Below are 17235 nucleotides of genomic sequence, written 5' to 3'. Positions count from 1 at the left end.
ACATGGTCAAACCAAAATGTATACAAATAATCTTGAATAAAATCTGGAATGTGCACTTTAATCACATGTGAATTGTTTGATTACAAATTTAACTGTGAAGCACAGGGGCAAATAAAGGAAAAAAAGTCTCTTTGTCCCAAACATTATGGAGGGCACTGTACAGATATAAATGTATGGCCAAAGGACCCCACAAAGGCTGCAGGCTGCTGGAAACATGGGAACCAGGATTCAAGACAGTGCTGAGGGCAAGAAGGGCTCCCAAAGGGCCTCAGGTGCTGAGGACTTCTTGATTGTACCGGAGATTTGGATTTGGAGCTTGGGTTACCAATGGATTGTAGAACAGCAGAGGGTGTGGGAGCTCTGGAGGGGAATTCACACAGACCTGAAGGGACTCTGAAAGGACCCTCATTTGCTTCTCTTTATCTTACTGAAAGGGGCACCAGGTAACACAAATGGCAATTTTTGTCTGCCTTAGTTCAGGCTAAAGAAAAGTTTATGTAATATTATATTTTCTGTGTTATGACAATAAAGAAATGTTGAATCTCGAAATGTGGACATGGGAAATAAAAATGGCTACACAACAAACAAGAGTGAGACAAACCATAACCATAGCAAGTAATGTTTTACAAACATGAAGTGCACATACTGTAGATGTTAACTTAGAGCCATAAAGCACCCATTTATACTAATCCCACTTTATTCTCATCAACTCCCTCCCAGATTCTACCACACACATACACAGTAAATATAATTGACAGTGATCTGTCAATTGCCTGTCAAACCAACATGTGTTTGGGATGTGGAAGGAAACGAAAATGGGAGAAACCCACGTTACACAGTGAGAACATGCAAATTCCACACAGACAGCTCCAAAGGTCAGAACTGAATTGGAGAAGTGAGGCAGCATCTCCACTGCCTGAGCCTCTTGTGCTGGTAATACATTATTCATTTTGGAAAAGGTGAAAGAATCCATTCATTGATTGAATAGGATGGAAAAAAAAAACTCAAATGGGTATAATAATATGAGCTGTTGATAAATTCATCTTGCCTGACAAAATGCACATTCACTCATTGATTCGCAGAATAGAAATGGAAATGAAACATAGTCTTTAATAGGCAAGTGATTCCATTTACCCAAATCTCCTGCCGCTGATGGTGGTCGCCAAGGAATAATTCATACACCTCAGAATTATACTTCATCTGTTTTTAGGGTACAAAACCATTGTAGCAACAGTGCTAAATAGCTTGAATTTGGCTACAAAGGTGTTTGAAATAGCGCACCATGAATTTTTCTGCCAAAGCGGAATGTGCACAGTTCCTCATAGTTAAAGCACAATCCCTGAGAAACTCAATAGGACACACGTTGTTCTTTATTTAGTAAAGATAAATAAAGACCTGCTGAGTTTCTTGGGCATTGTGTTTTTACTACAATCACAGCATCTGGCAGACTTTCATGATTCACACAGTTCCTCTTTGGCTCACATTCAGTTAGACAAGGCCTCCAACAACTTTCTGTCCACCAATCTGAAAAGATCATCAACCCTCCAAGGCCTTTTCTCATGGCAGCTAGACATTGCTCACACATGTAGTGACTGTCATGGAGTGGGAGGGGGGGGGGGTGGAGAGGCTACTTTGGAGAGAGAAGAGAAGAGATTTGGTGTGTTGGGAATGTGGGAGGCAGAAGTGCTTAGATAAAGATATGTCTGGCAGGAGCTGTTTGCAGCTGTCTCCTCCTTCAATAGAACAATGCACAAACAAATTCCACGTCGAGGCCAAAAAAATCCAGGTGAGCTGGAAGAATGCTGAAAATAGATGTATTTCAGCAAATAGATCAAGGGTTCATCTATTGATGTCAATAGTCAGTGCAAGTGAGTCTGCAAAGCTTCAAATGAGTGATTAAGAAGTGTCGCTCATCGTTTGAGTATTTGCTTTATTTTGTTGATAATTATTGGGAAGTAAGGAGGTCATGGTTTGTTTTGGAGATTATGATTTTGCAGACTCTTTACCAGCAATGTGTCTCTATCAAGGATTCACTCGCTGATAATGCCTACCACATCAACTTCTGTTTCTCTTGCTCCAGTAACTCATCATCCAATAACTGCCTTTAATCTCCTGCCGCTCTTTCTCTATCTTCATTGTGCTGGATTGTGTAGCATACAGCCTAGCCTCCAGCATGTACAGCAGACTGTGTACACAAGTGGAGGGAGGCATCTTCCCTGTTCTGAGGGAGTAATGGAGTCTGATGCAAGTAATGGAATTTCATTTCCGGAAGACTATTGAAAATTTCTACAATTATGCTAGTACTTGTGCAGCTCTTGAATTAGTGTTATCTGGTGATTTATTATGTATGCAAATTGCTGTCAGGAGCCAGTAGAGGGAAAATCTAGCCCCTGAAGATTCCTTGATCAAGGGCATTTTTCCTCAGAAAATGTGATGTCTTACTGTCTCCTCAAGGGTCAAGTTGATATTTGTGCTTCCAGAAACATGACATTCGCTAATGATGATGAAGAACCACTACCTGAATATTGAGATGGAGGAATCTGTAATATTGACGAAAATATTTGGGTTCTCCACAGGAGCTCTTGTAGGCAATCAGTGGCTGTCTACACAGGGGAACCAGTAATACTGGCAAATCCCCGTGTCCAAGATGTATCCGGTACCTCAATGAGATTAAAGTGAATAGAAATAATTTCCTCACAAATTCAATGCTTCACAAAGAGCTCACTACAACACCACCAAAGGACCCACCCCATTGAGTGTCAAGAAGAGAGGAGGGGTTTCAAGGACAGAGAGACCGTCACCACCAATGGAAGCACTCCGTCTTTGGAGCTAATGTTCTTCATTTCATCAAACATTACACCGTCTGATACAATCTCGGAACCACCAAGCCAATTGTGTTTTATGTTGGACAAAGTAGCTGCATTGTAGTCAGGAGATTTTAAAATGAATAAAACACTCTGCAATGAAACCACTCAGACACACAACATATTTAGAATAAGCTAAGATGAAATTTTGAATTGGAGAAGTTAAAATAAAACTCTCTCATCAACTGGAAATTTTCAATGGGTTTTCTACTGATGTTCTACTGTACTTTTTGTTTGTAATTTAATAGTGATATCAGAACTTTGCACAGCAGCAAATTGCAAGCTGTAAGCATCACAAGGTCACACACGTGCATACTCAGTGACGATTTTCCAGGCTTGTTATCTACAATGTAACAAGTACCAAGGTCACTCTGTTTGTTAGCAGCCGATCTAGTTAAGAGGTAAAATTTCATGGAGATTATGGTCTCTGCCAAAGACACAACAGTAATTGCAAAATGAGACAATGTAAGTACAACTGAAAACAAAAAAAGTAAACATATTTCTTTTACGTTAAAGTCAGAAGTTGAGATGGTGTTGATGCAAGCTCAATTTAATTTCAATAAAGATAACTATAATTCTGAATTATTGGCTCTTGTGAATTGCAGTGCATGACAAGGTAACAAAGACTAGGTTTAATGCTGATATTGCATTTAATAATCAACAATTCACCAGAAATAGTTAGTAACCTGGAAGCAGACAAACACATGGCTTTAATTATTCACTGCATAATTCCACATCATACTCCAATTAACACTAAAGCCAAAAACAACAAATCCTCTGAGTGCAACTTTAAAAACAAACTTTGGATAAATGGAGAGAACCCAAAAGAGAAGTAGAACTGAATCATATCAAGCTTCTGAAAAGAATTGTAGCACAAGGGCACCATCTGAGCTAGAAGCTGGGCAAGAGCATGCCAGAAGAATAAAGAGATGGAAAATAATTAAGAAGCATTCAAAAACTGCCGATGTTGGAAATCTGACGCAATCACCAAAAATTTAATGAAGGTCTGGCAGCATCTGTGATAACATTTCCAGCCCAACCTCCTTTGTCAGATTGTTAGGGCTGATGGTCATGCAGATATCATTTCAGGGTAATTTAGGAAGGTCCTTTGTCGAAATTCAATTTTTTTTCTCTTTTAGTAGATACGTCAACTAGTTCTTAGAGGGGTATTTGGGGTGAATCGAATTATCAGAATTAAAAATGACAGGTATTAAATTATTTTTTCATTCATCTTCCAAACTGGAGCCCTTGTAAGTAATTGAATAATATCAACTATTTCAGTTCATGCATTATTAATATATTAAAACACAGTAAAAAAAAACAATTTTAAATGCCAAATTAAGATTTGCTTTTCAACTTAGAGGGAAAATTTATAAAATCATGAAGGTGGAAGAGAAAATTAGCTATTTAAACAAATTTGATTGTGAGCCTTTTTTTTCATTTTAAATTAGCAAATTGGTAACACAAAATATCCAATTAAACTATTGAACAAGAAATAACAAATAATGAGTTTTGTTTCGGCCTATTGATGAAACCCTATCTCTTTCTTGAGATGATCAACTTTTAATCTCCAGCACAGTGATAAGGCCTCAGTAGTCCTTTTACGAGTTAAACACAAAAGTCTACAGATGATGCCATTGTAGTAAAAACATAGAGGTGCTGGAGGAGCTCGATGGATCTCCCGCCTCCATTGGAGGGAAAGATATATAACCGACATTTCAGGCCTGAGCCCTTCTTCATGGTATTTCACATACCTTTCTGGCGAGATGTTATTCTTGGACAAGCTGGCCCATAACCTCCGAGTCTGCTAACTGTGGTACAGAAATCAGATGATTGATGATGTTGGACCCTGCACTGAGTCCAAGATAGAACACACAATATTGAGTTGACCTACCAGACACATGGTTGCAGACCAAATGTGAGCAATGGACACGTGTCCATGGACATGGTATGCAGAAGGGCCTTTTTTAGAACTATGTGACTGCATGCACTGTTAATCTGTCCCTCCATAGGTACTGAAGAAAGCAAATAAAAATAAATGAGGTTGACACTTAGTTTGAAATGACTAGTGCAAGTAAGTGCATGGATTTATCCCTTTTATATTATTTAATGTTTATATTTGATTTACATCGCAAGTGTATTTTAAACATGAATAATTTTATTTTTTCAAAATTATTTTCTTGTAATTGTTCATGCTTTTGGAACAGTTTTTAAATGTTTGACCATCACAGATGTTTAAAATTGGTCCTGAGATATTTGACACACTATCTAATGGGATTGGCAGAGCAGAGAGACCTAAAAATAAGTTGTTCTCTCTTTCTCAGAGCACATGGTAAGAAACAAACCAATTCAATTCCTCAAGGCCACAAAATGTGAGATTTCAGGTAATGTGGGAAGGATGGAAGGATGAGGGCAGCAGCAAAGTCAAAGAGATGGCAACATTTTGCTTGACTTAGCCCAATATGTTTGCCTAGCTCTCATAACATCAAGGTTGGATTCTGCTCCAATCACCTCTTGGGCAGTATGTCATCATGTATATGTAATTTTTTTGTACTTCAGGGTCTTTATTGCTGAACAACCTCTTAAGCACCCTAATCAATGAATATTGAATTGAATTGTTTCTTGACATGTGTACTGAGATATATTAAAAAGCTTAATCCAGACAAGTCAAATTAGTAGAGCAATAATAACAAAAAACAAATTGATAACCAACAATGTAGAGAGTTGTGTTGTGATAAATCAAGTAATACAGGATATGGAGAAAAGTACAGTTAAAATCAATGCAAAGGCAGGATCTTCTGCCAGTGCGAGAACCATTTAAGAGTTTGATAAAAGTAGAGAAGAATCTTTGAATTTGGAGGATTGTGTTTACAACTACATGTTTGAAAGGAGTTTGTACGTCTCCCTGTTGGGTTTCCCTGGTGCTCTGGTTTCCTCACACCTTCCAAAGACTTACGAGTTGGTAAGTTAATTAGTCATATGGGTGTAAATGGGTAGCGTGGGCTTGTGGGCCGGAAGGGTCTGTAACTGTGATGTACCTCTACAAAAATCAACGGATTCTGGAAAAGAAACTGTTCCCTTGCATCACAGAGTAAGATTGTTTCCTGAGAAGTGTGTCATTGAAAGATCACACACATGTTGACAAAAATCAGTCATCTGATAGGTTTTGCAGAACCAGTTCTAGTGGGATCAGGTGGTGTAGGTAGTCCAAGATCTCAGGAGCAAATGGGAAGACGAGGATCATTGCTGCCCATTAGACCATGAGCTTTGTGTTAGGTCTGAGCTCTTGGTCTTCAAATACAATGTTCTCCAATCATCCAAAAGCTGGGCTGGTTTATTGAAAGGTGGTGGTGAAGTTCATCAAAGGAGGTTTGCCTTTGCCAAGAGATATGAGAAATGGCCCACACTTTTGAGGGAGCTCTCACAATAAATCTCTATTGTTGGAGGCCAGTGTGATGCATGTTCTTTGTGAATGTTGAATATAAGTCCCATTCTTTCATATGCTTCAGTCAATGAGTCAAGGATAGCTTGGACCTCAGCCTCTGTGAATACACAAATTCAAGTGTCATCTGCATACTCAAGCTTGAACACTGACATTCAGGAGACACTGGTTCTGGAATGGAATCGCCATACATTGAACTGTTACGTTTTACTCTGAGGATTAGATTTAAAACTTCAGCAAATTTTTTTTGAAGGTGAAGTGCAACATTTCAGTGAGAAAAATTGAGAAAGTGTTTCAAGTCAAGTTTATTGTCATCTGATTGCACTAATACAACACAACGAAACAGCATTCTCCAGTCCTCAGTCCAAAACATGAAGACATACAACCAGATATAACAAACATACAGACAAACTATACACATGCAGGACAAGTATTCATAGATACAAATAAATAACAAAATATTGTTTCATAAATATGAGAGTCACGAATGGTTAGTGTGAGCAGTTTATTTGGTCGTTCAGAATTCTCACTGCCCATGGAAAGAAGCTGTTCCTCAGCCTGGTGGTGCTGGCTCTGATACTCCTGTATCTCTTTCCCAACAGGAGCAGCTGAAAGATGCTGTGTGGGGAATGGGAAGGGTCCTCAATGATTTTGAGACAATGAAGCCAGTAGATCACATTGATGAGGGGGGGGGGGGCGGAGGGAGGGAGACTCCCGTGATCCTCTGCCATTCTTATGGTCCTGTGGATTGAATTCTGATCCATTTCTCTGCAGCAACCATACAGCCAGCCGGGGCACTCTCAATAGACCTCCTGTCGAAGGTTGACATGATGATGTGCATGGTCATAAACATAAACTCCGTAAATTTTACATTTTTTCATATAATTTTTTAAAAATCAGTTATTTATGTGTGGATGGACATGAGTAGGTCACAAGTCAGGAAGTACCTGTATATCTACCTCCTATGAACCAGCTGAGTTCCTGCAGCATTTCCATGTGATTTTACCTGTCCAATGATCCAGTTTCCAAACAGTGAACTCCTCCAAGGCTCTTGAAGTGTTAACTATTTCTGTTTGTTATGTTGGGTTAATCTTAGACAGGAAGAAGGAAAAACAACTTGTGAGAATAATTTTCGGAGCTACAGAGAGAGAATGGGGAATGGGAGTGAAAGGATTGCGCTCTGACAAACTTCTCTGCTGCTACAATTCAACGATTCGATTTGTGGTTAGTATTGAAATTTTCCAGCTTGTACAATTCCCTTAAACAACCAAAATGCCATGGAGACATTTATTTAATTAAATAATTTTAAATAATAATCATCATGAACAAATCTTATGTACATGGTGCAATTTATGTCCAGCTGAATGCTCCTTCTTTAAAATAAACTGTGTTGGAGCCTTATTCGTTACAGAAACATAGAAACTGCTGGATAAATAAAGATTATGGTCCATCTGGTTCGCTTCCTACTGTTCCGATAATTGCATAATGCAATGAAATTGAGTTGTTGATCAATTATAGCAATTAATCTCATGATAATTACTCAATATTAGATCTAGGAATGACGAACAAAATCCCTTGGCAGAGAGCATTAAGGAGCATAAATCTGACTCACCTCTACCTCCTGAGGATGGTGTATCTACCTTATTCTGTTTCCAATTACTCATAATACTGTATCGAAATATTATTTTATGAAAGAAACTTATTCAATCTGATTCAATGAATCAGAACAAACTATCACTGCTATTTTCTGATTTCCATGAAGTAATAAATTTTTAGATCAGAGAGATATGAAGATGCAAAACTATTGGGCCTGAGGCCCACTTACCTTGACCTGCCTGCATCTGGTTTAAAAAGGGCTTGGACTGTGGACAGGTGAACAATTTGTTTGATGGTTATTCAATTGAAAAGCTTTGTGACTATTTCTGTTCCAGCTTTGACAATGGGTTGCTGGTTTCTCAGGGTGTAGGAAATCCTGGCAGCTAAAAGGGAAGGTGGCAATTGCATTGAGCTGGCAAATGCTTTTCCAACACTACTTGTTGACAGGAGAAGCAGAAATATTCTCTGCACTCTTGCGCTGGGCCTCCAGATCAACCTGTAAAAATCAATGCCATCTAGTCTCTTTTTAACCCACCATTCTCACCTTCTCTTCCCACCAGATTCCAGCACTGGCAGCCTTTGTCTTCTAATGACCCAACCTACTCTTATGATCCATCTTTCTCCGCCTGACCCCTTTGTTTATCTTCCCTCTCTCCCTTTGTTTGGCACTTGCCCATCTACTGCCTCTGCCTGCCACATTTCACCTCTACCTGGTTGACCCATTCTAAGTGGGACTCCTAACCCACCCCTCCAACCCGGTCCTCTTCACATCAGGTTCTCCACTAAATTTTCAGGCTTTGGCTTGAGATGCTGACCATTCTTTTTCTCCTACTGATGCTACTTGATCCGCTCAGTTTCTCCCCTGTGAGGTTAACCTATGAAACCCCCACATTTCCTTGCATCTGATTATCTCTTCACATTCCCCACAACTCATGCCTTCTTCCTGGCCTCCTGAGCCTCTCACCTAACATCCTCCTGATCTTTTTCCATGCTCTACCAAGTTCCCTGTGAACATCTCCCTCAATCCACCCCCCCCACCCCGCATCTCAATTTCCTCATTTCTTCCCACTAATAGATCAAACTCCTTTCAAAGGCAACTCTATGGCATCCCAACGTGCACCTCAACTGCTCAATTAATAATCTCATGGCACCTAACATCTCCATTCTTGCTTTTGCTTTCTTAAGAAAAGGCCTCTCAGCCCAAAAGCCAGTCAGCTCCTCAGTTCATCTATGTACAGCAAGAAAATTGATTCCAAGAATTGGCATTCAGGCTATGCTTTTAAATTGGCCTGAGCCTGAAAGAAATTCTGAGATCCCAGTGAATAAATTGCATCACAGCCTGGTTTCATTATTCAAGTGTTTAGGAATGCAAAAGTAGAAAACATAGCCATGTCCATTATCGGTTCCAACCTCCCATCCACTGAAGACATCTATATGAGGCTCTTCCTCAAGAAGGCAACTAACAGGCTATACACCAGGCCCAAAAAGTTAAATAAATGGGACCCAACAGTATCAGACAGATGTTTTCGCTGTAAGAAGGAAACGGGAACAACAGTTCATTCAATTTGGGCATGTGAGAAAGTGGAAACGTTTTGGGAAGATCTAAACCAGGTATTAAATAAAATCACAAAAACCAACATAACAAAAAATCCAGAGATCTTTTTTCTAAATAATATAAGAAGTAAAGAACTTGGACTCGATTTGGATGGAGCTCAAAAAAGATTTATTATGATAGCCTTAGCTGTCGCAAAAAAATGTATTATGTCAACCTGGAAATTAGAAGATAGCCTGAGAATACAGCAATGGTACATAGAAATGAATAAATGTATTCCATTGGAAAAAATAACATATAATTTAAGAAATAACATCACAGTATTCGAACAAATTTGGGAACGGTACATGGAATAAAACAGAGAAGTCCTACCGCGGACCTCCACCGCCTAAAATGAGAGAAGGAGAAGAAGACGAAATGAACTGATCCAGTGTGTAAAAGAAGAAGACACAAATTTCTTGTTTATTTTCATTGTGTGATGACATTGTTTAATGGGTTTAATGTATTGTATATGTTGAACGTTTAATGGGTTTGGAGGGAGGTGGGAAGGGAGGGGGAAAAAGGGGAGAAAATGACACTGTGTATATTCAAGAGGGAAATCTTTGTGTGTATTTTGGTCAGTATGGTTCATAGTGTGAAAAAAAAATAAAAAAGGCAATTAACATCATTAAGGACCCCCATCACTCTCATAGAAAATAGAATAGCACAGCCGTTCAGGCCTTGACGTTGTGCCGACCCATATATTCCTTAAAAAATACTAAACCCTCCCTACCCTTTAACCCTCTATTTTTCTTCCATCCATGCGCCTGTCTAAGAAACATTTAAATGCCACTAATGTTTTAGACACCACTCCCATCCCTGGCAAAGCATTCCAGGCATCCACAACTCTCTGTGTAAAAAAAAAACTTACCCCTGATGTCTCCCCTAAACTTTTCTCCCTTCACTTTGTACTCATGTCTTCTGGTGTTTGTTTTTCCTAACCTGGGAAACAGGCACTGGCTGTCCTCTCTATCTATGCCTCTCATAATCTTGTAAACCTCTATTAAGTTCCCTCTCATCCTCCTACGTTCCAAAGAGAAAAGTCCCAGCTCTGCTAACCTTGCCTGATAAAATTTATTTTTCAATCCAGGTAACATCCTGGTAAACCTCCTCTGCATCCTCTCCATAGCTTCCACATCCTTCCTATAATGTGGTGACCAAAACCGAACACAATAATCTGTGTGGTTTCAACAGAGATTTGTAGAGTTGCAACATGACCTCTTTACTCTTGAACTCAATCCCCCTATTAATGAAGCCCAGCATCACATAGGCCTTCTTAACTATCCTGTGCAGCAGCCTTGAGGGATGTATGGATTTGGATCCCAAGGTCCCTCTGTTCATCCACACTCTTAAGTAACCGACCATTAACCCTGTACTCAGCCTTCTGATTTGTCCTTCCAAAATGCATCACCTCACACTTATCCAGATTGAACTCCTCTTCATGCTGCTACATTTAGGAAGAAGGTGCCAGAGCCTGAACTTCAACATCTCTAGGTTCAAGAACGATTTAATCCAATGGCTGTCAATCTATTGAATCTTACCTTGTTACACTAATTATAAACTACTTTGACACCACAGAAAAACCTGTCTGCACTATTGAAATGCCACTTCTTTTCTTGAACAACTGTATCTGTGAATATTTATTCTCTATTGTTTATATTTATTATAATTTTCCATGCAGTAATTTAATGTAAACAGTTGCAGTTTAAACAAGAAGAATGCAGATAGTGTGTCAATGCATAAAGGTGCCGATGGAATTCAGCGGGTCATGCATCTTCCTTGAGAAGCAATAAACAGTTGACATTTTGGGCCTGATTCTTGATTAACATCAATGCCAATGTCTCCATACATATATTTTGAGTTAATATTCCCACCCAGTGCAGGTTATGCCTTCTGACTCTGTTACTCTGGACACAGATGAAATGCTTTGGAGAATATCATCTTATTCTTTTTGAGAAGGAAGAGCAAACATGATTTTTTTTTGTTGATAACATTTAATTTACATAATAGCTGACAATTCAAATGTTTTTTGCTTAAATCGTTCTGATTTTTTTTGTCCTTTAACTGTTATAATATCCTTTTTTAAGCCAAAACATACATCAGAACATATTTTGAACAATCAATAAAGTGAATGATGCCTGCACAATATAGACTTGATATTGGCATCAACCTATCCATCCCTGATACCTTCATCCATCCTTTTGTTACATTTAGTTCATTCGTCACAGCATTCCTCTGGACAGAATCCCATTCCACCCTTCACAGGCGAGAGCTCATTTAAGACCATTCTCTGTATCCTAACTTGTAGGAAGTCCTGGTGGCCCATGAGCACCCTCACCGATTCAGATTAGTTTGTGATCAGATAAAGGCTTCACTTCACAATTTATTCTCATTCTTTCAAGCCTTAATCATTCAAACCATAAAATTGTGATCTTACATTTCATCTGATTACACATCACAAACTCTTTATTGAGTTTAAATCACAGTGGGAAATCCTGAGATTGTGAGAGGCATTAATTTCTTCCATATTACTTCAAGGGCTAACTAAATATAGTAGATTTAACAATGGCGATTTTTGTGGAGTCTATCATGTTAAAAGAAAGTCTTGGAGAAATCTATAAAAGCAGAAAAATAGGAATAATTTTAGACTATTTCAACCAATAAATGGCACCTTAAAGATGGGCACTGCTAACCTTTATGTGGAAAATTGTGGCAGAGACAATGGAAGTGTGAGTCTGTGTATAATATCTGCATGTGCACATGTGAATTCGATCTATGGGAGGAGTATGGAGGGTTATGGTCTGGGTGCAGGACAGAGACCAGGAAGAAAAATAGTATGACATGAAAAAGATGGGCTTAAGGGTCTATTTCTGTATTGTGGTGTTCTTTGGTTCTATGAAGACAAGTAGAATAAACCAGATATTCCACTGACTTGTAGATCAGAACATGTTTGAGTGGATCAGTATTCCACTAGTCTAATGTTGCCTTTATTTAAATCCATTAAAAAAAAATACCCCTTATTGATATATTTTTGCTTGTTTCTTCAGAGTGCAATGTTAAAGAGACAGTTAATGTGAATCAGACACAATCTGTATATTTAGATTTGTCACTCCCTATAGATATTGCACAATGTAGTCACATTTAAGTTTGACAATTATACAATAAAACATTTCCTGATTAGTTCTTGCAAAAAGTTTTAACATATTCAAGCACCATTTCAAAATGCCAGAACATAGATAATTTACAGTAGCAATTGAGAATTATTCCCTTCCTGATAGTAAATTTTCATACCATAATCGAAGAAAAATACTATCTATCTCACTAACATTTCAATTTTCAAATTATCTGATACTAAGAATAGAAAATTGTTTTTCTGGGAAATAATTTATTAACATTTGAACAGTTGAAGTACAAATATGGAATAACTCATGGCACAATATTTGCATATTATCAACTGAAAGCTTATTTAAAGGATAAATTGGGAAACAGATTGAGATTACCTGAAGGAAACAGCTTTGAATATGTGATTACAGACACAATGATAATTAAAAGATTTATAACCAACATGTACATTAAGCTGCAAGATAAGGAAAATGAAATAAACTATAAACCTAAGCAGAAGTGGGAAAAGGATCTAAACATAAAGATAAAAAAAATGAAATATGGGAAAAGTTATGTTCTGGAACTATGAAGAATGTAATAAACACAAGGTTACGCATGATACAGTATAATTGGTTACACAGGGTATATATTACTCCACAAAAATTTTTAAAAATGGAATTCAACATTATCAGATGTTTTCGCAGTAAGAAAGAAATGGGAACAACTTTACATGCAACTTGGTCATGTACGGAAATGAATACGTTTTGGGCAGAATTAAATCAGATACTAAATAAAATTACAAAAAATAACATAGCAAAAAAACCAGAGATATTTCTTTTAAGTAACATAAGAAGTAAAGAATTAGGCCTCAAATTGGATAAAGTGCAAAAAAAATTCATTACGATAGCCTTAGCAATAGCAGAAAAATGTATAACGTCAACTTAGAAAATGGAAGAGAGCCTGAGCATACAGCAATGGTACATGGAAATGAAAAGATGTATTCCATTGGAAAAAATAACATATAATTTAAAAACTAAAGTCACAATGTTTGAACAAATTTGGGAACCACACATGGAACATATCAGAGAGCTTGCCTACAACCTCCATCCCCTAAAATGATAAGACAAAATGACTAGATTCAGTGTGTAATAAGCATTTTTCTTGTTTATTTTCCTTTGTCTGAAGATATTGTTTTATGGTTTTATTGTATTGTTTATGTTGAATATTTATGGGTTTTGGAGGGGGGTGGGTAGAGGGGAGAGAGGGAAAGGGAGAAAAAAAAGGGAGAAAAGACAACTGTGTAAATTTAATGAGAAACGTTTGTACATATTTTGGTTGATATGGTTCATAGTGTGAAAAATAAAAAAATAATTTTAAAAAGTTATCTGATACTACACAACCAAGGTACAACTGTACAATTCACAAGGTCTCTCCTCCTATTTAGTTCATTAGGAAACAAAAGTCCGAGGTTTCAAATTAACACTGGTCCTCTAGATGGGGGCCAGTGCAATTGGCAGCAAATTATTTACGAGAAGATTGTGATCATGAGCTGGACCAAAATAATACTCCATTGCACATAGCATTCTTTTGCACACAGGAACTTGATTTTACAACTTCAAAATATTCCTCTCTATATATTAATTTTGGTCAATGGAACATTTTGTTGATACACAGGAGATTGGAGATACTGGATTCTCGAGCAAAGGACAAACTGCTGGAAGAATTCAATAGGTCAAGCAGTTTTAGTAGGAGAAAAGAATGGTTAATGTTTCCCACCATCAAGACTGACAGTGCAGCGAGAAGATAGCCAGTAAAATGAGGAGAGGGAAAGGTGGAATGGGGACCAATAGGAGATCTGGGAACCAGGGAGAGGTAAAGGATGATGGACAATTGCAGTGGCAGAGGGAGGTAATTGGCAGGTGCTGGACAAAGGTAGAAAGAAAGAGAGAGACAAAAGAAAAAAAACTGGGGATTTGGTTGAGAAAGAGGAGTCATACAGAATGGGGTAGGAGATACCTGTTGAGGGATGAACAGTGGAAAATATTCTGTCAAATTATTTCCTGTTGGGTTTTTTAAAATTTTATTTATCATTTGCATCAATGACAAATACAACCTGCTTATCCATAATCATACAGAGTAATAAAATGATGCAAAAGGAATACATAATTTTATATTTTCTCCCCCCTACCCTCCCTCCCCAAAAAAGTAGGAAAAAAAAGAAAAATGCCTACCTGTATTTATCATACATCATTCATTGATTAATTAAATTTCAAATTTACAAATATAAACCTCTAAATTAATTAGGGTGAGTTGGAGTGGTTGGTTTGTTGAAACCATTTTTTTTACACTGAGGAATGTTATCAATTGCAAACCTTAGGTTTTCTGGCTATCAACACACCTTCTGTGATAGATTTTATTTTGTGTTTAGTGATTCTGTCTTTTGATCCAACAATCAAGGTTTAGAGAACAATATTCAAAATTTCCCTGGTCAAAGACTAACTGATTTTTGATCATTCTCTTTTAATTCTCTGCTGTAGTTAACACAGCTAAACCACTCCTTTTTAATCCTCCTTTGGAGGTATGAATGCTATAAATCCCCATGGGTCATATCTTTCATTCCTTCCTGCTTTATTTGGCATATTTTCATTGGATTGGCATCCACCATATTTTCATTTGATTGGCGTCCACCATACTGTAAATAAATAAACAAACAAACCAACAAACAAATAAATAAATGAATGGATTTTTCCAACTATGAAATTATGCTATTCTTATAGTTTACCTTTTTAATGTCAGTAGAGATAAGATAAAGCTTCCCAAGTCCAAAGTCTGGCAAACCAAATCTGACATTTTCAATTTCAATTGGCATAAACATGCCTTTAGGCTACCATCTCAGGATAATTATCTTGATTAACCATGGTATCACTACTATACTCAGCAGAGCCTCATACTGTATTTCTGATCCTTTACAATGGCAATCATGCTCAATGCCAAATCATTGTTAACATGAGTATTAAGTAGAGATAGTTTATTGTCATAAGCATAAGTATTTCATACCCATATAGCCTTACTTATACTCCTACATCTCCTCCTCTGTGCCAGGATCCCAATACTTGCCTTAATTCCATGACCTCAGAAGCTCATTCCAAAAATGGACTTTCTTGTCCTTCTTCCCACTCTTCCTTCAAACATTTCTTGAAACCTATTATATCTATGTTCACCCCAGCCCAACCCCCAAACAGTTTTCAGTAATGAAAATCAGTGTTAGCTCATTTATTTATGAATATTTTGAAATCTGAAATAACAATTATAATCCCATAAAAAGTAAACCATTATTTTACATATAATTACTTCTTTATAATGGATTTCGATGAACTGAGGTAAATTCAAATATCAGTAAATTAGCTTTGATAGCAAACACTTCAAATACGATTTACACAGAGAAGGCTGTAAAATATGAGATGCAATGATAACTGAAGATAAATTTGCTTCTTGGCTGATCACGTCATTTTACAGGTGGGAAGGTCATGAAGGGAAAGTGTAAAGCTTATTATCTGTGATACTTTAATGATAAATAGACTTTTAACAGAGATTAGGATAAAGTGGTATAATATTTATTTACTATTGTTTATCATTTTGTCATTTTATATCTGCCAGAACAAAACCTGCTATGTCTTTAGCTTTTTCAACAGTAAATAACAAAAAAAAAACATAAAGTATGTGCTATTGGGTACTTAGATACCCCTTCAGTGTTAATGTCACTAGTTTCTCAGTAGAAAGTAAATGCAGAATATCCTTATTTTCTCAAAGTAAATTAATAGCAACTGATTTAAAAGAGTGCGGGAAATTAGACTTTTTATGATGAAAGTTATGGAGGAGACTCTTATAGGGATGGATTTATATTCCATCTCTGGTCGCCCTAATACCTGGACATCAAAGATGTATACATCAGTTTGCTCTTTATTGACTACAGTTTGGCACTTAACACCACCATCCCCTCAAAATTGATCAGCAAACTCAACACCCCACTGTATCATTGGATCCTGGATCTTCTCACCACCAGACCACAGATAGTGAGGATTGGTAAGAACAATCCCCTTCACAGTCTCTATCAGTACCAGAGCATCGCAGGGCTGTGTTCTTATCCTCCTGTTCCACTCACTTTACACCTACAACAGTGTGGCTCAGTACGACAATAACACAATCTACAAATTTGCTGACGATACCACAGTAGCAGGTTGTATAAAAAGAGGTGATGAGGAGGGAGATTGAAAACTTGGGTGAATGGTGCACCAACAACAACCTTGCACTCAATGTCATCAAAACCAAAGAGATGATTGTTGACTTCAGGAAGGAAAACCAGAGGTGTATGATCCAGTGATCATTGAGGGATCAGAGCTGCAGAGGGTGAGTAATTTTAAAGTTCTTAGGAGTCACTATCTTGGAGGATCTTTGCTGGATCCAACACACTAATAGCATCGTGAAGAAAGCACATCATCACCTCAACTTCCTCAGGAGTTTGCAGAGGTTTGGTATGACATCGGAAATCCTAGCAAATTTCTACAGATGTATGGTGGAAAGTGTGCACACTGGTTGCATCATGGTTTGGTGTGCAGATGCCAATGCCCCAAATGAAAAGC

At 37.6% G+C, this 17235-nt stretch overlaps 1 long non-coding RNA gene across 4 annotated transcripts in view; it reads right to left on the bottom strand.

Annotated features, from left to right (window-relative positions):
- Positions 1-15206: 15206 nt before the first annotated feature.
- The window catches only part of LOC138755322 (uncharacterized), an 82058-nt gene continuing 80029 nt past the window's right edge, over positions 15207-17235 (bottom strand). For all 4 annotated transcript variants that reach the window (XR_011352189.1, XR_011352190.1, XR_011352192.1 and 1 more), the window contains one exon: positions 15207-15287. This is a non-coding gene — a long non-coding RNA (uncharacterized lncRNA). The remainder of the gene's footprint in view (positions 15288-17235) is intronic.

Source organism: Narcine bancroftii, chromosome 2, assembly GCF_036971445.1.
Source record: "Narcine bancroftii isolate sNarBan1 chromosome 2, sNarBan1.hap1, whole genome shotgun sequence".
Lineage (NCBI taxonomy): Eukaryota > Metazoa > Chordata > Chondrichthyes > Torpediniformes > Narcinidae > Narcine > Narcine bancroftii.
Note: the sequence above shows the minus strand (reverse complement) of the source record. Positions and strands in the feature narration are given on the sequence as shown.